The 24,155-nt window shown below is 36.3% G+C and overlaps 1 protein-coding gene across 21 annotated transcripts in view; it reads left to right on the top strand.

Moving 5' to 3' along the window:
• rxraa (retinoid X receptor, alpha a) overlaps positions 1–24,155 on the top strand; it is a 198,155-nt gene continuing 174,000 nt past the window's right edge. For 6 of the 21 annotated variants that reach the window (XM_058757270.1, XM_058757259.1, XM_058757260.1 and 3 more), the window contains exons 1-5: positions 1–105; positions 242–836; positions 11,485–11,601; positions 11,902–12,063; positions 22,104–22,200. The gene's annotated coding sequence lies outside the window, so the exon portion shown is untranslated. Of the gene's footprint in view, positions 106–241; positions 837–11,481; positions 11,628–11,898; positions 12,064–12,918; positions 12,976–22,103; positions 22,201–24,155 lie in introns of those variants that run through there. The other 15 variants (XM_058757249.1, XM_058757254.1, XM_058757250.1 and 12 more) reach the window with 15 other exon arrangements.

Genomic DNA, 24,155 nt, shown 5'->3' with positions numbered 1-24,155 from the left:
CCGAACAGTTCGAACCAAATGACTCGGAATTTCCATCAACAACCCTAATGGACGGCGGCCAGTCCAGAGCCCAACATGAGCCAGCAATGTAAAACCTAAGGACATGTGGGTAAACTATTTATGGAAGTAACTATAAAAGATTATAGACGTGCATTATTGTAAACTTCTAAGTCCTGCTAAATTCATTATGTGCTTCAGCACGGTATAATTATTTAGACGTTCTGCTCTTTCCTCGCGTTAGTGGGAGCGGAGCTCTGGCTCCAGTAACCGGGCTGTGGCGCCAAAGTCATGACAGACAACATCAAAACTGCTGTTGAAAACCGCGGGAAAATGAAGGGGATCTGAAAGAGGCTCTTTGTGAAATCCTCCGCTGCTGTCGCCTTATTGTCTGTCAGATTTGCCGATCTAGCGACGGTGTCTGAAACGTTTCATTCTTGAGAGCAGGAAAATATGATGTGATTTAATCTTTGAGCCTCCACCCGCTGTTTTCAGTATCAAAGGAGCAGTAACGCTTCACTGAGGTCTCTTTATATCTGTGGCGAGAAGACCAAACCAGACTTACCAGAAGAGCATTATAGATTTGTACGCTCTAGAAAAGTAACTACAGTCTTCAAGTCTTCAAGAACCTCACTTTTTTAAATTTGTATATTTTTACAGTAGACTCTTTCATTGCATAAGTATGGTGTTCTTTCACTATCAACACTTTTAATGGAGTTTCTCAGTCAGCTAGATCAGACTGCTTTAAATCATCATGCTCTTTCTTTTTCAACACAGCACAGACCAGTCTTATCTTGTGTATAAGGATATCTTACATAAGACAGGAAATCAGAGGACAGGTATGGCTTCCACATGAAAATATTGCTTTTGGCACTTGAGGTTACACAGAAAGCTCTTTGTTGCGCTCCAAGAAATACCTCACAGAGGCAGGCTGTGTTTATGTAGAGGAATGGATAACCTCAGGTTTGTGTTATTCATAAACAATTGCTTCAAGTGTGGCCTGTCAGCTGAAATTATGAGTGTTTGGAGCTTTATGTGGTTTGCTTAAGAACATCATATATTAGGTTTACACATTTAAAGTATTCTTAATGCTGATTGGACTGTGTATGTGCCCACTTGTTTTCTGATGCTCAGGCAAACTTTACAGAACATCCTATAAGAATGAATTTTTTTGTGAACAGCATGAGTTTTAATAAAATGTTCATAAAGTGATCAAACTGATTGGATTTCATTCATGAGCTAGAAAGAATTGATATGTTACTTTTTTCCTTTAAAGGAATTCAATTATGCAAATCCTAATTGAGACATGCTTATCACTGTCAATAGAAAAAGAGTAATTTTCATAAAATGCATTTTAAACTACCCAGATAGTATTTCTATGAACTTGTATTGGAAAACAGCAGAAACTTGTCCGTGAAAATCGCAAATTGGAGAATTTTTATGGCAGGATTGGTCAATTAGTTCTATTTACAAACCAACACAGTTTGTTCACTCCAGTGTTATTTTAGCATTTTTCATTGAGATACTCTTATAGTTTTTATGCGTATTTTGAATAATTGTTTATTTTTATATTTTTTTGTATTCGTAGTAGTTTTAGGTAAAGTTTTAGTAATTTTTTGTGATTTTTATTTATTTGTTTATTTTATTTATTAATTTTACTTAAAAAAGGCTATGTACTTTTTTATAAATATTTATTTCAGTTTTAGTTTTAGTTATTTTAGTACATCAAGTTAAACTGAGAAATAATGCCGAGCTGAATAATATATAATTAGATTACATTTTTCAGTTATTATTTATTTGATTTCAGCAAACATGTTTTTTACTAAGTTCTACGCATTTACTCCCCCCCCCAACCCCCCCCCCACCCCCCCCACCCCCCTCAGTTTCAAAGCAAAAAGTTGCTGAATGTGAGGTAAATTCTTTCATGGCTACAAAACCTTTGAAATAATATTTTCATCACTTATTAGTTTTCCAACTTTTCTCAGACGTCTTCCTGCTAAATTAAGACAGACGACTGTGGACTCGGAAAACAGAGGCTTATCTCTGCTGGCCAATTCAGTTATTGGCAGAACAGTCTACTTTAACCTTTACAGCACATGTCCACATGACCATAATGAAATATCGTCTGGATGTCGCAGGAGCATTTAATCAATTAAACATGTTTATGAAATTAGGAAAACTAACCGCGTAGAAAGGAACTCATTATCTCTTGTCCTGTGGGACGGAGAGTATCCTTTCCATCCCTCTGATTCCTTGCCCAACTCTCTCTCCCTTTGTCTTGAACTCGGTCACTGTCTCTAGTACAGTTGAGAAAGTGAGTCCATGACTGAAACATTTCTGTTTATTATTACTGTTGAGACAGTTCCTTCAAGTCACACATACTTTAAAACAAAAGCCAGCTTTATTCTTGATGTATCGTTTTTTTCCCCTGTAATCACAAACGTCAGTGATGTATGGAGTCTTATGGCAGAGCATGCAAAGAGATGTGTAGAAAATTCTCAGTTTTTCCAGAAAGGATTGTGTATGTGTGTGTGTGTGTGTGTGTTTTAAGTTCTCTTTCAACAAGCTCATCTCTGTTTGGATCTCCAGCGTGTTAGAACAAATGTCCACACTGACACGTATTTAGCGTTTCAACACAGATCAAAAGAAAACGCTTTCACTCCACTTCAAAGCCTTTTCTTTCAGTCAGAAATCTCTCAATAGCTGGTTTGACTTTGACTTTTTAGGGAGGGCATAGAAGAAAGTTGGTGAACTGCAAAACTCTCAGCCTTTTTTCAAGCAATGCCGCTTCTCCAGTTTTTCAATAGGTTAACTGTGCTGAAGCAACGCCAACACAAACTGTTGCAGAGCTGCATAAGAACTTGTTCACGTCTTTGATAAATGAAAAGACCTAGCCGTGACTGAAACTGAGTATGTGGGAGTATACTGTATGTTGATGAAGTGTGCAGGCACTTCCTTCACTTTCTTGCAACTAAAGAGACTCAGCAGTTTAGAAGCCCTAGTTTGAATAGAACATGAATGTGTATGTGTACTTTGGGATTTGTGACCCTGGATCAGTTCTGAGCAACAAGCTAAAATGTTTAGGTTATGGAGAGCATTGTGAAGGTTGGCAAGTGGTGTGTTAGTGACATTTGTATGAGGCAACTTGGAAATTATGTGCAATTGTGTCCATTTCATTTATGAAGCACATTTATGAAAATGTCTTTGTACAGTACATGTATATACAACCATCCATCCATTCTCCAAACTACTTGTCTTAAGTAGGGTCGTTTGGATGCTGGAGCCTATCCCAGCGTCTTCTGTGTGTAGAGTACAGTATATACACACTACTATTCAGAAGTTTGTAGTTTGTAAGGCTGCATTTATTTGATCAAAAACACAGTAAAAACAGTAATATTTTCCAAATATTGTTACAATTTCAACTAACTGTTCTTTATTTTAATATATTTTAAAATGTAATTAATTACTCAAATGCTGATTTGGTGCTCAAGAAACATATTATCATAATTGAAAATGGTTGTACTACTTAATAACCTTGTGGAAAATGTGATTTTTTTTTATTTTTATTTTTTTTGTGTAGCATGTCTTTAAAGTCACTTTTTATAAATTTAATGCATCCTGGCTGCATAAAAGTATTCATTTCTTAAAAAAAAAAAATCCTAATTACCTCAAACTTTTAAATGGAAATAATATAAATAGAATATTTGATTTATTGTTTTGCATGACCTTAAAAAATTATTCAAATTATGTAATGTACTTGTTAAACTGATATCTAACCATATTTAGCAGTAAATATGTATAGATTTTTACTATAAATGTGACGATTGATGATTAATGAAATGCTACATTCACATTTGAGGGTTGAAAAACTAGCTACATCAAACGTTTTGAGTTCCCATATACATTATTCCTGCGTGGCTTGCCATTAGATTTACACACCTATTTTTTTTTTAAATTGCTATTATTATGTCAAGAATTTTGGTCAATGTCACAATAAATAGCCTCCCTATAGTATAGAGAGCATGTATAAAAATGATTGATTGCTTGCTCTCGAGTTTTTCTTCATTCCATTGTCTTGACAAACTGGTCCGCAATGATTTAACAACATATGTTAGGGGTAGACAGAGGATTTAGCAATTCATCTGTGCAAGTTTTTCAAGCATCAGGGCAATCTGAGTTCACCATGACTGCCAACAGAAAACAGACTCAAAGAAGCAGCTAAATTTCCTTTATAATGCATCGTTTGTGGCCAATTCTTCCAAACCACTTTATTGTATGTGCTCAAAAACAATAGGACCTTTTGAAATCTACCTAAAATGTGCTTGTCTTCCCTCCATCTCTCTTTGTCTTACAGTTCTTGATGCCAACCCTAGGGTTTGCTGCTAGACTTGGCTCCCATTTAGAAGTGGTTTTGTGGTTGAGTTTGAAGTTCTTTGAGTTTCATGATGTTCTTCCCGTAATGCCATTTCCGGATGGGCTCAGAAGTGAAGCATAATGTAACTCTTAATTCAACAGTCTTCTCCTAATCTGGATCAGGACTCCAAGGGATCAAGTCATCAATATAAATAAGGTTAGCATAATGTGATTTGTTCATTCACATGTGTAAACAAAAAAAAAAAATTGCCCAACTGGTTTCTCAACTCGGCTCCATTTGATGAGGGACACGCTTGCTTCAGAGTCTCAGAAGTTTCCCAATGTTTCTTTTATGAATGTTCAGTTTATGGTTTCATAAATGTGCAGGGTTGTGTGGAGTCATTGTGTAGGCCAGTCGCATTACTTCACTTGGCATCATAAAGAAGGGATTATGGTAGACTGCATCTCCAACGAGGGCTCCGTTCCCCCTCAAAGTGCAGTAAGACATATTATTTGCGTCCCACATCACCGGTTGTGTTGATGCATTCAGACGGCGCAATTTTCATGCAGCTAATTTGTTCTCTGCAATGGATGCTCAAGCAGTACACAACATTCAAACCTGTTTATACAAATTTTGGTTGCCAGTGCCTTTTCTGGACACCACTGTGGGCTTTTTCCACCAAAGATTTAGCTTGATCATAGTAATTTTGTGGCCATACTGTAGCAAATGTTCAATCTGTTTGTTTGTTGGCTTTTTAAACAAATGAAGACGTCTGCCGCTGCCTACTAAAATGGGGGAAAAAGGCAAAGCATGTTAGGCAAACGCTAAAACAAATTAAAAATGCATGTTGAATGTGTTTCCAAACCAAAAAATATAATGAAGTGGAGCAGCTCAGCTGGGCTATAAATGAAGGGAGTAATCAGAGAGAGACAACACGGCACGGGTTCTTTTTTCAGTATATGCTGAATGTTTACTATGTTGGAAAACCGCTGCTTGTTCATGCCTCTTTAAAGCTGTCTTACAGGGACTGATTTAATCACGTCCCCGCGGCATGGAGCTTCGCACACAGGACGGCCACTAATGATGGGACCTGCTTCACTTCATCAAAGAAAGTGCTTCTCTCTCTCTCTCTGTCTCCCTGTCTGTCTCGCTCCACTCTCAGAGGAGCGATTCAATCCATTAAATATAGACCAGAGCGGTCACACAATGGAGAGCCTTTTCTGACACTCGCCGTTCGACGTTGGATTATAAAATCAGTCTGAAATCTACATCTTGCATCTCAGTGTTCAGATCATTGATGGGAAAAGACCATCTGCTCACACGGGCCGCAACTATAAAGCAAATTTCATTGGGTTTTCTGGCCCTATTACCACTCAGATCCATCTGATTCTGTTATCCACCAGAGAAGGTGGGGAGGATCAGATCAAAGCCTCCGTGGAAGGAGAGAACCTTCTTTGTGAAAATCTGTCTCAGCATTGCAAAGCCAAAGAGATGAAAGCAAGATTAATAGAGGTTGACGATAGCCACTGACACATTCAGAGATGACGCAATCAAATAAACAACGGCTTAACATTCAATACAACCAGCTTAGAGAAGATCTGTGCCGTATATTCCTGAAGAAAAAACGGACGAGTCCAAACACAAGCTAAGTGTGAGGCATAAACATACATCACTATTCACAATGAATTAATAATCACTTCCCGCAGGATCTTCATGCCCCTCCTCCTGCTCCTTCCTTCCTTCCATATCTTCCTCCCTCCTTCTTTCCGCGGTCATAATCGGCATCAGCATAACGAAAGGCCCTGTGGATGGCGTTTCAGTTTAGCACTGTCAAACAATCCCAGCACTTAGCACTGCAGAGTGACAGCTTGTTCTGTTTCATCTCAGTGCCTTCATTGAGAATTCGAGGTGGCCTTGTTATAGGCGTTTGCTGTGAGTCAGCACATACACGACTGCTTCTGAGAACTCAAAACTAGTCCACTAGAGTGTCTTGTTTTGTCTTTCCCTACTAAAAAAAACACACACACAAAAAAACAGCTTAAGCTGGTTTACTGACTCAGTTGGTTTCCCACTCTGGTCTGTGGCTAGTTTTAGAAGGGTTTTGGGGTCTTTTCAACTGCTCAGACTAGGAGGTCAGCTGGCTACCCAGCTAAACTCAAGCTTGGCCTGGCTGGGAGATTAGCATAAACCAGTTAACGTACCCCTATTATGTCATTTTTAAGGTTCCTCCTACTAGTGTTTTGGGAGTCTCCTACAATATGTTTACATGCATGTAAGATCAAACAATGCTTTTCTTTTCTCAAAATATGTGTTTAAGTCAGTGCCTATAGCCTTGTGGGCAGTGCCATTGCGCTACAGGCGTCCCTAGTTTGAATCCCAACTCAAGGACCTTTCTCGATCCCGCCCCCTATCTCTCTCCCACTTTGCATATACATAAATATACATAAAAACACTCGATAGAAAATATAAACATCTATCGTTTATCATACTTTCAGTCTGAGATTCAGTGGAGCCAGCTGGTCCAAATAAACGGGGTACTGAGCCATCTTTCAAAAGCAAGAGTTTTGTGAATCCTGCGATGAACTCCCTGAGATTAGAGAAGCAGTCATCAGTAACATGACGTGAGGGTGGGTCAAGTTGTTCATGGCCAGCCAAAGTAGAACATAGGCGCGCATTATGCAAATGTGTTACCCCGTGATGTGTAGACGTCACGGAAGTGGGATTTAAATTAAAATCAACTTTGCAGATCGTTTGCATTCACATACAGCTACGTTAAACACTGCATGAAGCAATATTCGAAATGGCATAATAGGGCACTTTAATGCTGAAATGTAATGGAATTAGCAAAAGATCTCTTTTTATATTGTGACATACATCTAAGTAAAATGGATTAACAAAAAAATAAAGTAGGGCGGGACATGGAAGTCTGTTGTTTCACTGAAAGATCAAGTTTATTTTTTTAATTAATCATATGTATAACTGATCTGTTTACAGTAAGATGAATTTCCAAACAAGCTGAGTTGTTGAGGGTTTTTTGATCCTAATTGTAGATTCTTGAAGATTTTATATAGATAATGCATATAAAAGGAGATTAATGGCCTTTCATTTCATTACTAGAAATGCAGTCTGCTGTCTATCTGTAAATGTTTATTCAATGATGTAAAAATTGAGTTGCTTTGAGAATAGCCGATTATTGTTCTCCGGAACAGTTCCATATGTCTGAGAGTGAACCGAGAGAGGACTATTGTCCTCCTTTTGTTTGGATTCAAATGCCCGGGCAAATCTTAATCACATTTGCTTGAATTAGAAGACGTGAATTGCAGAGATAGCATTAATTTGACATCAGTTCAATTAACACACAAATGAGCCTTTTCTTGCAAACTGCAAGGTTTTACTTGAGTCGTTTTCCTGCTTTTGAGTGCTCGATTTCAGGGTTTGTCAACCTGACCTTAAAAGAAAACGAATCCCGGTTTCTTGATGCTTGTATTTTAGCAGTGGCTGACTAAATAGATAAGGCTATCTGATTTTTTGTTAGCGTGGTTGTTAGAGCTGTACAAGAACAACCTTCTAAATGTGGGTGGCATTTTGTCTTGGCCCGGGCTCTGTGGTAATGCTGTTTTGAAAGCCCTCACTAAATGTTGTGTTTCCTGTCAGTACACACAAACATTGCCCCAATCCGAAACCATAGAGTATAATAAATCATTGTGTTCTTTCCAGACTGAGAGCATGTGGATGGCCTCTCTAGTGTTTTTCTACTTGGCTAATAGGACACAGGATGAGCGTTTTTATTTTATGGATCTACATCAATTAGCCAAGAGATGTTACATGGACATGAGTCCTTAAAACCCATCATGTCCCCTCAGGGCCTTCAGACCTATTTCTTTTATATTAATTGTCCATACTTATCTAGGCGGTAGTTATTTTTTGCCGTAATGGTTCTAGTAAACACTAGTGCACAACATTCAATGAAGATGACCATTCTGAGAAATGGAGTAATGGAAGTTCAGCAGAAGACTTTTAATGCAAGAGAGAGTTCCTTAAAAGGTATTTGGAAGTTTGTTGTGTGTGAGAACTCACCTTTTTGAGATCAAAATAGGTCACCTACGAGATTTGTGTAGATCTGATGAGAAAGTGTTTTTTGAAGGGGGTCTTTTTATCGTACTATTAGTGCTAATTCAATTCTGTACCCGCTTGTAGTCAACCGATTTTAAACGCTCCAGTGTTTTTTTGCATGCACGCTCTGGTTTCGAATGATAAAACCACAAGTTTATTTACGTGTTTTTGCAGCGTTGAGTATTGTAGCCAATCACAGGCATCTCTGTTGAAAGGAATGGCCTGTCAGGGTGTTTTTTGTTGGTTATTCAGAATCCTCTCTGAACCAATTTTTGTTTTCGAAAGTTTATAACGAGAGGGAGAGAAAAAAAAGCATACACGGTGTAAATAAGAGATCGATTGTGTAGTTAGTCATTGATTATATCAGAAGCTTATTTGTCTAATAGGACCAAACGTATACTGTTTCAGGAGTGACAAACGCAAGTGAATCCACTTAATTGTTCCGCCAATCATTGCTATGATTGACAGTGATAACTGTAGCACTGGGCAGAATGAACTATCTGATAAGCTGATGCGTGTCTTTGTCACCTTTTTCACCCATGATGAGTTTGCATCCCTGGAGTACACAGAGGCTCTGTTTCAAAACCTAGTGAGCTGCCTTGTAAGCCAGAATCCTAACTGAAAAGTAACTTAATAAATGACTGATTTGGAACATTCTACATAGAGCTACTCTGTTTGACAAATGGCTAACAGCATAGTACTCAAATAAGCATAAATATACATATCACACTCAAATGTGGTAAAATATATATTTTTTCAAGTAATGTATATGCGCTTGAAGGTTGGTCTGAGGAGGGGTAATGGTGCAGAACTCGCAGTCTTCCCACAGCTGGACTTGGTTTAGAGCTTTTTCTCCCTCTCTGAGGCAAACTTCAGGGTGAAACAGAGGTGGCTGTATGCCAGGTGACGTTTGGGGGGGGTCAAGTTTAGGCTTTGTGACCCCAGAACGATAAGGTGAGGGTTCAGGGAGAAGTCAGGAAGCCATTGTTTTCAAAAATTCCTGTTATTTGGTTATTCGATCCGGCCATGAGTGCGCAAGCTCCCCTGTAGCTACACAGGGAGGCCAATGCAGAATCAGATACAGTGGCCTCCACTAGTGAAAAATGCTTCTATTTGATTGCAATTTTTTTCTTTTTTCTTTACAATATGTGTTGCAGGCATAGAAATTTGAATGAAAAGTTTAATTTTAAGTTTAAATTTAATTTCAGAATGTCTTAGTTTTAGTTTGTTTTTGTAGATTTGCTAATACACTGTATTTTCAAAAAAAATAAAATTATAAATATTATACACACTACTGTGTACAATACTACTTAATATTCAGCCAGCACACATTAAATTTATCAGAAGTGACAGTAAAAGAATTTGTTACAAAAAAAATAAAAAATCTGTTATTTTTAACTTTTCATCAAAGAATCCTGAAAAAATATTAAGAAGCAAAACAGCATATTAAAATTATAAGTTTTTATTAAACTTTGCCATCACATGAATAAATTACATTTTAAAATATATTAAAATAGAAAAGTTATTTTAAATGAATATTTCACAGTACTAATATTTTGTACAGTATATTCAAATGCAGACCTGGTGAACAGGGCTTTTAAAAACATTAACAAAATTTTACTGACCCCAAATTTTTGAATCATACATCTACATCTGTGCTGCCCAACACTGATCTGCTTCTGAGAGAGACCAAATGTTTGAGTTTTACTCTGCAGTTGTAGCTGTAATTTACAGTTCTGCAAGTTCTCTTGGCAAGAACCACAAGCCATCTATCAGTCAGGCACATCAGAGAGAGTTGACGTCATGCTTCTGTGTGTACTGTACATGCAAGAGAGCAGATCCTGCTACATTAAGTCAATTCTGATTTTTACTTGCACTAATAACATAAATAGTGCATGCAGCTTTTCTACAAAGACTTTAAAGTTTAAACAACATAAATTTAGCAATTACCTTTTTAACTTTTAGAGGCACTTAAAAGCTTTACCACCATTGGCTGAGGCTGAACACTTAATGAGCCTTTGTACTGTGTAACCTCTCTTGCCTTTTTTCTTATACTCTCTCTCCATCTCTCACATTCTCTTTAAGTAACAGCAGACTATTAGATCACAGATTATTAATACTAGCAAGCCTTCCTGTGCTGCAATTATAAGCTACATGACTGTATGAACCACAAACTTCGGTACAGCAAAATTCAAGACTAATGACGGTTCTTACTTCAGAACTGGTTGCTTTATAAAATAAATAAAAATATTCCATTTAACTTTTTTGTTAAATGCATTTGTTCTGGTCTTTTTGAACTTTTATTCATTGCATAGATAATGAACCTTTGTTGGTCAATCTAGATTTCCATACTTAAGAATATGGCATAATTATTATTGGAAGCTCTGTTATGTGAATAAACATTTCAGCATATTTCAGATATAGTTTGGTTTCCTTAATGACATTTAAACACAACTATTAACATATATTTGTCATCTCGTATATTTAGTTAAAATGAAGGTAATAGGAAAACAAGAATTTTAGTCATAGATATGTAGTTAAGCTGATTAGAGAGTTCTGGCAATTATGATTCAATGAAAAGGGAAATAATTATGTTGTTGTTTTAATTAACCAATTAGGTTGGTAAAGATGAAAGGCAGAGGGTGATGAACTCAAATCTCCAGTTCTGAATCTTAGTACAGCTGATCTGGATTCAAGCCACAAAATTCTATCCGAGTATTAGTTAGCGTTCTTGGAAAAATGTCAAGGTAGCATACAGACTCCACACATTGGCGTGTCCCAGCAGCCCCCTCCATGGTGTAGCAGTGTCTGTACATCAGCTGAACTGATCACCCTGCGGGCAGATGGGAGGGTCATCTGGGTGCAGGTTTCAGTAGATGAGGATGTGGATAATTAGTGCAAGGGGCTCTGCTGAATATGTAGCATCACATTATAGATGCTGATGTGCTTCGATTGCATGGTGTTTTCTGTGTCAACAAGGTCTCTCTCCGTCCCCTCTTTATGTCTTTCTCTCTCAGCAGGTTGGTGACGGCACCATAAGGAGTCTGTGTTTCTGCACAAAGATTAAGTATGTGACAGTGTCTGTCAAGTTCATATTTCAAACCGGGAGACATCCTCAGTTCCTGAGAATAAACTCAGTAGGTTGTTTCATTTAGAGTTCAGTGTAAGTAATACTTAAAGGTAAAGTGTGTATTTTCTGTGCTATTAGCAGGACCAAATAGAATAGCCAAAAGAAGGATGAGTATTTGATCAAATTTGACATTATTACATTATTTAATTCTTCTTTTTAAACACTGGTCAGAAATCGTTTAGATTGAGATTAATTACAAGTCATTTTATTTCATTGACAGAAAAGATATAGTTTCAACCAAATATTTAAAGGATTTTTTTATATTTTTTTTATTTATGAAGAATGTGTAATCTATATTTTCAAGCAGGTTTCTTCAACATTCCTCCATCTACCATTGTTTGGACAAACAGATGTCAGTTACATTGGCTCAGATGTAATGCTTAAACCAGAGAACTCCACAGTATTAATACTTCCTGGGAAATCAGCCTACGAATAGCTGACATACGATGACTCTTCTCATTGATCTAGGGTAAGAAAACAACATTTTTTTTACTTTACACACGCATCAGCTGTAATAAAATCCTGTTGGTAATGCACTGGTAAATATGGGAAAAAATGAATAGCCTGATTGAAATAGCTTTAAAATAGTGTTTAAGCCACAATATATTTATACTGTCCTTTGAGAAAAAGCAGATGCATTCAAAATAGCCAATTGCTCTTTTGGAGCTCTTTGAAACTGGCAGAGAAGTTTTTTCCACAAACCCTTCTTGGAACGTTTCTATGGAGGAGTAGTGCCACTTGAAAATAAAATGAAGGAATCAATTATCACTTTCATAATTCAACAATAAAATTGTGAATAGATAAATCACTAAAGCTTTTTGTTGTAGTTATGTGCAGTGATGGGAATAACGGCGTTATAAATAAACGGCGTAATTTTTTTTTCAGTAACTAGTAAACAAATGACTGTTTCCCCCGTTACAACGCCGTTACCGTTACTGACGATAAAACACGGCGTTACTATAATTTATTATAATATTATTATAATTTTATTTTTCAGTTCATCTGAATGGATGTGCAGTGTTGGCTATCTGTATTTGACGTACAGTAAACTCTAGTGTGAAAGCGCACGAATCGCTGTCGCTTTGTCTCACACACGCAAAGAAAGAAAGAGACAGAGCGAGAGAGTCTTACATAACATGCAGAATTGACGCGCAACATGTAAACGATATTCTTTGTTGTATTTTCTTGTCAAAATAACGGAGTTCCTTTGGAATTCTTCAGTTTTTAAGAACTGCCGGGTTCTCTGGTAGTGGGCGGAACTTATGCGCAAACGACAATCTCATTGGCCGGCGCTCACCTATTATCTTCCCTGTTTTAATTTCAGCAAATCAATTCGTGCGAACGCAGACTACGTGATTAATATTCATGAACCCAGCAGCTCGTGAGTCCACTTTTGTTTATTCTTTTTTTAAATGAATATATAACAGTGGTGAAGGAAAATTGTAAAGGTATTCAAATTGAAAGTATCACAGAAGTACAGACCTTGCTATATGCTAATGATATGGCTAATATAGCAGATACAATTGGAGGGTTACAGAAACAGATTGAATTTGAGTAAAATGAAAATGATGTTTTTTAGAAGAGGGGCTCTCTAAATAAGGATGAAAAATGGTATTTTGTTGGTGAACAGATTGAAGTGGTTAATTGTTACAAATATGTGGGTATGTGGTTTACACCAAAATTGTCATGGTGGAAAACCAGACAACTTTTAGCAAGCCAAGGCATTGTATTTGTCCTTGTATTTGTTTGATCGCATGTTTGCACCTATACTTTATGGATCTGAGATATGGGGTTTTGAACCAGTGGAGTGTATTGAAAATGTTCAGGTATCTTTTTGTAAAAAACTCCTGTGTATCAGTACAAGTGTGAGCAATGTAGCTGTCTTGGGTGATTTGGGTAGATTTGTATTGTCCACTTCTTATATGAAAAGATGTATCATGTATTGGATAAAACTAGTGCCTATGTCTAATCATCGTTATCCAAGAAAATGTTATAATATGCTTTTTCAATTAGATGAAGTAATGGTTGTACTTTTATGGTTTTTCTAGTGCCTGGGAGGCTCAAAGTGTAGGTGATATAAGAACATTTACAACTATTCTTAACCAACGACTGAAAGAAAAAGCACATGAGGCATGGTATACAGTACATCAGTTTTGGAAAATAATAAGTTAAATATATATTCACAATGCAAGTCGTCTTTGATACAAGAGAGCTACATTGCGTCTGTGTATAACATGCAACTGGTACGATCATTGTTCCTTTTTGGATGTTCAAGTCATCATCTTGCTATAGAAACAGGCAGATAGAGTAATACACCAATGGCAGAGAGAATCTGTAGTTATTGTAAGTTAACATCAAATATTTCTGTGATTAGAAGATAAGAAGCATTTTTTGTATGATTGCTCCTTGTATGAGGATTTGCGTAAGAAATACTTAGGTGATCTTGTTCTTGTCGGTGATGTTTGTATTGATGTGTCAAGTGTTTGTGATTCGGGGTATGCATGGAGATTGGCATTGTGTATATATATCATGGAATGAAGAAAAGATTATATTTCATGTCATTATGATTTAGTGGAACTATGGGCCGAGAGGCCATGTATTCCTGGAATAAATTTGAAACTGAAACTGAAACCCAGCAGCTCATTAATCCTTAGTGCGATTTAATATTGTTATTAGTAGTAGAATTCGTAGTAGTTTTGTTATCTTATCAGTATTATTTTTGGTTTTTTTTGTTCTTTTGTCGTTTTTTTTCCATCAAAAACACTAAATGACAAACACCACCACGAGTCCTAAGTTCAGTCAACATGACAAATATGCATTCATACATGGTTATTCTAATTACTAAAGTTCTATCATCATATAATGCTAAATTATCATAAAATCATATAATGTAATGTTTGACTGACTGATGCTAAGTGTGAGATATTTAAAAAAAAAACTGTGCCATTTTACAAACATAAGCTTTATATATATCAGATAATTAATATTAGTCTGGTGAGTAAACTAAAAAAATGACAAGCCAATGGAGATTCTATTGCCAAGGTGTCCATAGAGGGTTGATAATATTTACAATAATCAATTGAATATGATAGGTGTCTCTCACATTGTCCCGCAGAAACATTAAAATAGTGTAGATTAGTGTATAAGGTTTTATAATAATAATTTATTCTATTTAGTGTACATTTCATTCATTTAACATTTAATATTGGGGGCATCCAAGTTATTTGACAAAAAAAAGTAACACGATAGTTACTTTCCCTGGTAATTAGTTACTTTTATAATGTAACTCAGTTACTATTTGTGAGAAGTAACTAGTAACTATAACTAATTACTTTTTTAAAGTAACGTGCCCAACACTGGTTATGTGTTTAAAAAAAATACATTTTTAAAAACATTTAAAACATATTTAATGTTTAAAATGATAAATATAACAAAAACACATTAATAATTATTTTAAATTGCATTTTATCTAAAAAGCATATTTTTGAGAATATTTTGGCCAATTACTTTTTAATGCAATTTTACTGTTGCATTTAACAATAATACATCATTTAATTATTTATTTTTGTATTTTAGCAACATATTAATTAAATGTAATTAATATGTTTTTTTGTTTAGTTGAAAACTTTTATTTTTTAATTATTTAATTGAGTGCTTAATTTGTATTTATTTTTACAATAAAATGATTAAAAATATCGTCATTTTCAATATGTTTATGTCTGGAAATGTTTTAATTAGAACTTAAATTTTATTCCAAATTATCCATTTTATCCACACAAAAAAAAAGGAAAAAAAAGCATGATGGGTAGATTTGACCTCTTCTAGCATGGAGATCTATTGGACAGACGTGATATTCTGCGGAGATTTGTAGTTACTCCGTCTGTCCTGTATTAGGGAGTCACGAGCCGAGCGCATTTCTCAAAGGACCTCCAAATCTGTCTGAGGTGAATGTGACTCCTGCAGTTAAATGGATAAAAATCAAACATTTAGAGAGTGATGGGGATGGGGATGGTGAAGCAGCATGCTGTTGTGGTGCAGGCTGTTGGATGTCGGAGAACTGAATGACAAAGTAACTTCTTCAAAGCCTGCTGGGTGGATGGAGCAATGAGAGTGAGAGGTGCTGATTTAGAAGGCAGACGTGTTGTTCGTGTGCAACACCGTGCTGCGTTAAAGGCCTGTGGGATTTGCTCAGTCTCTCTGTCTCCTTGACATCTCTCTTTCTTTCTCTCTCTCTCTATCAGCTCTTTTGATCTGCTCTGTTCTGTGTGGATGTTTCACACCAGCTGTTTGCTTCCCTTTGAGAATAATTCACAGCATGCTGTCTAAATTATGAAATGAGGACTGACTAGAGATACGCCTAGCAAAATTGACATTATATTGCCTAGTGTTTGTTCTGCTTTTTAATCAATGAGCAAATATTTTAAAGATAAAAAGGTAGAATTGCAGTAGTCTGCTGCCTTTGACAAGTCATCAGCCACATTTTACATTATACGCTACCGCTAAACAAGGCTGTATTTATTTGATGGCATATAATCAGTATCATTTAAAATGTAATTTTGTAATTTTCAGCAACCATTACTCAAGTCTTCAGTGTCAAATGATCTTTCAGAAATTGAGTACTCAATAAATATTTCTTATTATCGGAAAAATATCAGTGAGCCAAGAATTGGAAAGTGGATCAAAGAAATGGCATCAAATTGTCAATGGAAAAGATCACGTATATTGTCAGAAAGAAACAAAACGTTTTTGAAGATGTCTGGAGACCTTTTACTAATTTCTTAAGGCACAATGTTAATGTTGATAGCCTGCTACAACAAGCTCTGAGGGAGTAGGGTAACATCATGATCTTATTTACAGACACTCTTTACTTGATTTAGGTAAATCAAGGTAAAATTAGGTAAAATTTTAATTTTCTCTTTATTTTAGTGTTTTTTTTTGTTTGTTTTTTCTTCTTTTGTTTGGGGATGGAGTGATGGGAGGGAGAATAGGGTGTAAAATATTTGCTGTATTTACATGATTGTTACTTACTGTGTAATCTGTTGTAATATGTAAACTGAAAAAAGTAATAAATATATTGTTCAAAAAAAAAAAATCTTATCAAAGTTAAAACAGTTGTGCTGCTTAAATGGATAGTTCACCCAAAATTCTAAATTAAAATTCTGTCATTCATTTATTCACGCTCAGCTTCAGAACACAAATTAAGATATTTTTGATGAAATCCGAGAGCTTTCTGACCCTCCACACGCAGCAATGCAACTGACGCAGAAAGGTAGTAAAGACATTGTTAAAATAGTCAATGTGACATTAGTGGTTCAACTTTAAATTTATTAAGGCCGTGACGGTCGGGCTAGTTTGTTTGGTGTGTTCGACTCGTTGGCTCTCGTCGGGCTCACGTTGGCGGCAGTTTGCCCGATTAAACATGTTGAATCGGCGTTGGGACCGTCAGCGAGAGGGACAACTCTGATTGGATGTTCAGTTTAGCGAACGAGTCAGTGCCCGAGAATTACAGCGAAAGTGATGAAAACAAGCATGTAAATGAAGGAGGTGCAGATAGAAGGCTGTTTAAATGTTATGTGATCTTTCCCAATCATTATAATACGCGAATGTTTTCATAACAACATGAGCCGCTTAAAATGATTAAAGTTATCAACGTTACTGATATTCAAAATGGTAAGCAAGCGCTGATTTGTATGTCTGCGTTTATCTCATATATCTTTGTTTCAGTTTCTCCTTTTGAATGACGAATATATACTATTGAAAGCTGTTAATTCCTCTCACGCATGCGCAGAACTCACATGTTAGTTTGCCGTCAGCTGTAGTCTGCGTGGTGTGTTCGAGCGCAGCTTTTTGGTCCGACGCGAGGCGACAACACCGTTGGCTTTCGTCGCCGCTAGTTCTTTGAAGTGGGCTTGGTGTGTCCCGGCCTTTAGGCTACGAGAATACTTTTTGTGCGCAAAGAAAACAAAAATAACAACTTTATTCAACAATTTCTTCTCCTCTGTGTTGCGCCTTGTGTACAAGCAGAGGAAGACGCACAAAAAAAAAAAAGTATTTTTTTTTGCCCAGCCTTTCTTATTTGAACCAGGATATACAGACAATGAACTAGGAGAGATGGACGTTCTACATCAGAACGCTTACAGACTCCAAACTATCGAATGGTATTTTGAATGCCCTTTAGTCATGACTGTTTTCACAATATCGCAGTTTGTCATAGCTTATTGCTTAAGTATACATTATACGTTCATTGTAGATCTTTCTGGATTCTGGGAGCAGTTCCTTTTCCTCTAGGGATGTGTATGCAATCATCACTCATAGCATGAAGAAAGATATACAGTCCTTGGTGTGGAAACTCATTGTAGATTGAATATGTATGCATCGGAATAAAACATTACATTAACAATAAAACCATGTTATTGTAAGGAATCAATATGCAAAGTGTCCACTATACAGTAAATACCCTTAAATGGGGGTGTTTTAAGCTGCCTTTACACTATTGCCCATAAACGACAGAACGGAAGTCATTCATTTCCAATGAAGAGCAGTAGTGAGCTGCATAAAGTTCTGACCATATGCATATGTGGAATTTTCATGTCTAATTTCAGTTTTGGATATGTTGAAATATTTTGTATCTAGACCGTATGAGACTGCCAGACTGGATTTAAGGGATTCTAATCAGATCTATGAGATTAGTGAAGAACAACATTCTTAATTTTTTTCTTTTTTTTCAGTAAAACATTATTCTTTATACACTATTTCTGTAAAATGGGCTATTATAAATAATTATGTCTGACATAATAATTTTATAATTGTTAAATAATTATTTACATTGATTAGCACTAGAAAACCTACTATGTTTTTCTTAGATGTATTGGTGCTCATTTTTATTATGTGGATCCATTATTTATTGGTGAATAAGCAGAAAATAACAAGTGCTTCACAACCAGTTTGAACGTTCCGTGCAACTGTCGCTAGGGGGTGAAATGCAAGTGTCACACTATGGAAATTTTAAATATGCAAAGGTGCAAATGATTTGTCTAAGTCTGTTCATTCCACAAACTTAGTCTGTTCATTCCACAGTTCACAGTTCAATCACATGAGAAAGTCTTTAAACCTGACAACGCTTTTCATTTTCATTAAAAAGAAAAGAATGGCCATTTCATCTATCAATATTTCATCTTTTGTGTCCACTGATGAAAGAAAATAATACAGTTTGGAATGACATGAGGGTGAGTAAATGACGACAGAGTGTCAATTTTTGACTGAGCTGTATTTTTAAGTCATATCTGTCAGTGACTTTCACTTTTAAACTGAACTTTAACAAACTTCATATGTTTTTAAAACTCACCTGGCATGTTTTGTTCTATACATGCGAGTAGGACAATATGAAATTATTAGTGCCTGTACAGACAGATTCTCTCTCCTTTTTTCATTTTTTGGTCTGATGACACTGCAGAGTGTGGAAAGATGTTAATGGGTGAGAGAATCAATAGGGGATAGAGAAAAAAATAAGAAAAAGAGAGAGAGAGCGCTGGCACCCATGTGATTTTTATTTTTTTTTTTTGAGCTCCTAAGGCGTTTCTCTCACTCTTTCTCTACTCTCTCTCGCTCCCTGTGCCTCTCTTGAATGGCTGCATGACAGCAAAGAAGGTTATTCTTGGCAAGTTCTCTCCTCCCTTTCAGCAAAAACAGCCTTTCCTGCGCTGGCCTGCTCCAGCCTGTCTGGGGCCCCTCTCCCTCCATTTCTCTCCCCTTCTTAATTCTTAATTCTCTCATTCTTTTTGTGTACCCACTCACACTTTCTAATTTTTAACATCTCCTTTTGCAATTTATATTTAATTCCTCCCACAATTTTCCCCATATTTCAGCATCTCATTATTCTAAAGTTCGCTTTTCTCAATTCCCCTTTTCTCACCAGTGAAAGCCTTTAACTTTCCACACAAACTAAAATGAAGAAGTAGTTAGGTTTTTCAGTCCGCTGTTGTCCTCATCTTTAGATTGATTCGGATTCCTGCTCTCAGGGAGACGCTGAGGGCCCGGGCTCTCTGAGAAGTGCTCAATGTGCATTCTGCTCTCTTCTGAAGGATTAAAAAGTTCTGGGCAATAATTTAATACAATGGAAACATACCCAGTGATAGATGTGTTTTCATCACTATAATTCAAAAACAGATGAGCAAAATGAGGAAAAACTTCAGACCTGTTCTTAAGGGAGACCCTTTTAATTCAGACCCCCACTCCCTTCCATTGAGACCAGACTCTGCAATTTTCCATCAGGGAGAATGGCTCAATTATTCAAGGAAAATGCGGGAATTTGACAGTATGAGTCATGTTGCTTTCCATCGTTTTGTGCAAGTCGGTTGATATATACAACCACATAATAAATTGCAGTGAGTTGTGTCATATTACATTAGGAGATCTCTAAATTCATAAAATTGTGATGAAATTCTTATAAAAGAAATAAGAACCATGTGCAAATTTAAAACCGTATGGATAAGTGTTTCAGTGTTAAAAAAAAACGAGACCTGATGAAGAATTTTGCATCTATCTATATATCTGTCTCTCTGTCTGTCGTATCATTCTATGTCTGTCTAATATATATAGATAGATAGATATAGATATATAGACACTCTGTTTATCTATCTTGACTGTCTGTCTATCTGTTTTCTATTTTCTGTGTTGTAGCTGTAAACAACAATCCATTCTTAAAGTATGCAATCTTGTATTGCCTTTGAATTTATATTGTTTGTCTATATACCCATGCCATCAAATAAGTGCAGACACCTGCAGAGTGAGGAAGGAGAGTGTCCAGAGACACATTTGTAACTCATTATATCTTTTTGGTGATGTTCCTCTAAGGGAAATGAAAGATTAACTGCACTTTGTCAGCTGTTAAAGTTTTACTAAAAAAGAGGCTCTAGACATCCATTTTCCCGTGGCATCAGAGAGAGAGAGAGAGAGAGAGAGCAAAGTTCGCTTTACAGCTACTGCACTGAGGTTAGATCAGGACCCAAGCAAATGGATTATATAGCCTCAAAAGTCCTGAGTGTTTATTAATATATGTAGCATATAGTTAGAAAATTTGCTCTTTGCACTGTATACAGTAATATTGCACTTAGGCAGTATTCGTGTGTATCACATTTATTCATCTTTGGGTCTATTTTGTTTTGTTTTGTTTTTTAAGATGTGCACCTTTATTTAGTAATTTCCCCCTTTTTTCAAAGAGAAAAAAGGAAGTGAATGAAAGAAAAAGCATGTGATATATATTAAGCTAAATATGTCATTTCGGTAACACTTTAGAATAGGAAACACTCATTCCTGTGGCTCAGTGGTAGAGCATTGCGTTAGCAACGCAAAAGGTCATGGGTTCAATTCCCAGGGAACACACATACTGATAAAAAAATATGTATAGCCTGAATGCACTCTAAGTCGCTTTGGATAAAAGCGTCTGCTAAATGCGTAAATGTAAGTAAGGTAGTTGTTAAGTTTAGATATTGGGTAGGATTAGGGATGTAGAATAAGGTCATGCAGAATAAGGCATTAATATGTGCTTAATTAGTACTAATAAATGGCTAATATTTTAGTAATATGCATGCTAATAAGAGACCCTAATATAAAGTGTTACAGTCATTTCTTAAACTAAAATGAAATAGTCGTGGTCTATGATGACTTATGAAAAGAAGAAGTCATCAATATTTAAAGACACTGCAATAAGCCTTGTTATTTCCCTTTCAGACATTACTGTTTCTTAGCAGAATACTTTAATTTCTTGCATTTAATAAACTGTGACTAAGCAGCAAATAGCCCATGACTCTAATAAAAGTCATGATGTTGAGAAAAGACATGCCGCTTTTTGGCAGACTGGAATCCAAGATGGCAAGATAAGCAAGAGAACGCTATTGAGGAGTAGAACTGATAAGAAACCGTCCTAATAAAACCACCCTCATCCAAACAGACCTTCTGATTCTTTTTTTTCTTTCTTTTTTTCTTTCTTGCTTGCTTACTTTTTTCTTCCTTTCAGGAGTCACACTTTAACAAAGTTAATAAAGCTGAAAAAGCTTAAACCTAATAAACCTAAATCATTCTAATATATGGATTTGGTGATTAAGAAACATTTCTTCCTATTATCAATGTAATAATCATTTCTTTTTATTATGAATGTCATGCTGCTTAATATTTCTTATAAAAATCATTGTACTTTTCATGATTCTTTGATGAATAGAAAGTTCAAAAGAACAGAATTTATTTGACAGAAATCTACAAGGTAATATAATTGTTAATGCATTCTATAGAATACAGCAAGGCAGTTCGAGGCTTTGAAACAGAGCTGCAGTACACTAAACACTTTATTGAAAATATGTCTTACTTAGCAGTCAAATCTTTTGAACATAATTCATGTTAGCACTGAAACTTATTGAATGCATTTTAAATAACCCTCAGAGTGTGCTTGAGATATTGTCTGAGCCTCACTTTACGGCTTTAAAAAAATAAATACACCTTCTCTGTTTGCTATAGGTAATCAAGGACTCGAGGGCACCTGCCAGTGTGAAGATGAGTGATAAACATATGGCTTTGCTGTCAAATAGCAGGCATGATGAATGGCCTACTCAAGGTGCGTTACTGCACACAGCAGCCTTTAAGCGCTAGTTTGTGAATTCAACTCACCGCTGTCCACATCACTCAAACTGTGAATTTGATGAGTCGGAGTGGGACAGAAGAGGTGGGTGGTTGGGTTTTCGTTGTCATTAGAAGTCTGTCCTTGGGTCTGAGACATCTGTCACTTTGAGAGGAGTTGCTCGGCCAGTGGGAGACAGTTTTGAGGTATCATGGCAGTGCAAGGTAGCGCAATCCGTCTCAAGCGAAATGATTTTCATAGGGTGGGTAGAGGGTATGGACACACCCTTGGTACGAAATTAAAGGGATAGTTCACCCAAAAATGGAAATTCTGTCATTAAATACTCATCCTCATGTTGTTCCAAACCTTTAAGACCTTCGTTCATCTTCGGAACACAAATTAAGATATTTTTGATGAAATCCGAGAGCTATCTGCCCCCTGCATCGTCAGCAACACAGCTGATGCGTTCAAGGTCTTAAGTTGTAAAGACATTGTTAAAATAGTCCATGTGACATCAGTGGTTCAACCGTAATTTTATGAAGCTACGAGAATACTTTTTGTATGCAAAGAAAACAAAAACAACAATGGACCACATGTGAGGGGAATAAAAATGGTCGGTTTCGCAATGAACAAAATTATATATTTTAAAATATCAAAAATCAATGAAAAAGACAAAGTATTTTAAAATTTTACAAGAAGGTTCTATTTGTTAACATCAGTTAACTACGTTAGTTAACATTAACAATGAAAAATAATTCTAAAGAATTATTATTATCTAATAGACTTGAGCTAACATGAAATAATAATGAATAGTTGTTTTATTTATTAACACATTAATAAGTATTGTAACAAATGTGTAGCTCATTGTGTGTTAATGTTAATAGTTAATTCATTCACTAATGTAACTAATGAGACCTTATTGTAAAGTGTAAACTGAAATATTTATGGCCAGTACGTTTTTACCCGCCATTGATTTTGGCCCACTCTGTGAATCCCACCCTCTGTGTATGTTTCTAATCAAAACATATGACATACCAATTATGAAAAGTGATTTGTACAAGGCAATGACTAGTAACAAATGATCTCCACCTGCGATTGGGAGCGACAGTAAATATGGAAATTCTTCTCTGGACGTTTTCGCTTCGAGTTTGCAGTTGCTGGTGTGATTAAAGTGAAAAATGAAAATGATAATGGCTCAGACTGGTTCAGCTGTCTCATAGATTTGCTGTGAAATTGAAAACAGAACAGATGAGCGAATTCCTAATCAATTACAAGAAATGATGTGTGAAAGAATGTGTTTGCACAGTCTTCTCTCACAGACGCTCGTCCACTTTCAATTTCCACCTCATTCCGTTCGTTTGGTCTTCACCTCTTTTCTCTTATGTGGGAGGAGAGCGAGGGAACGGGGCCTTGTGGAAAATATGAATCCTATTTTACTGAGATGCCTTACAGTAAAGTGGATTTCAGTTCCACAGCCAGGGTGCCTTTGATCTGTTCTGTCCATTCGTCTCATTGGCTTTTCTGCCGGCAGAGCTGAGAGGGGCTAAACTAGCCATGCTACAGTGACAGGACGCTCTCAGCAGGGGCTAAAGTGTCCTCATGCTCCTCGTACACACGTTCTTTCATTCACATGCCAGATACTCAGTAAATGAGAAAAACATACACCTATTTGTTAGGCTTAATCTGGCAGGGATTGTCATTCGGCTTCGTGGGCACAAACTGAGCTGAAGACGGATGGTAAGGCCGTGGTTTACGTAGCTCTGTTCCAAAACCTAGCGAGATCCCTTTATAGGCAGCAGGTTAAGGCAACTCCAATAGGAAAAAAAAACACATTTTGGCCAAATTCAAAGGCGGCATCTTATGTATCCTATATGGAGAGCACAATCCCATAATGCATTGTAGAAGTTTATTCAAAAATCAATCCAAGATAAATTTGATCGCCTCTAGTAAAC

Source organism: Onychostoma macrolepis, chromosome 21, assembly GCF_012432095.1.
Source record: "Onychostoma macrolepis isolate SWU-2019 chromosome 21, ASM1243209v1, whole genome shotgun sequence".
NCBI classification, from domain to species: Eukaryota; Metazoa; Chordata; class Actinopteri; order Cypriniformes; family Cyprinidae; genus Onychostoma; species Onychostoma macrolepis.
The sequence above is the reverse complement of the archived record's forward strand: the minus strand, read 5'-3'. Positions and strand labels throughout refer to the sequence as shown.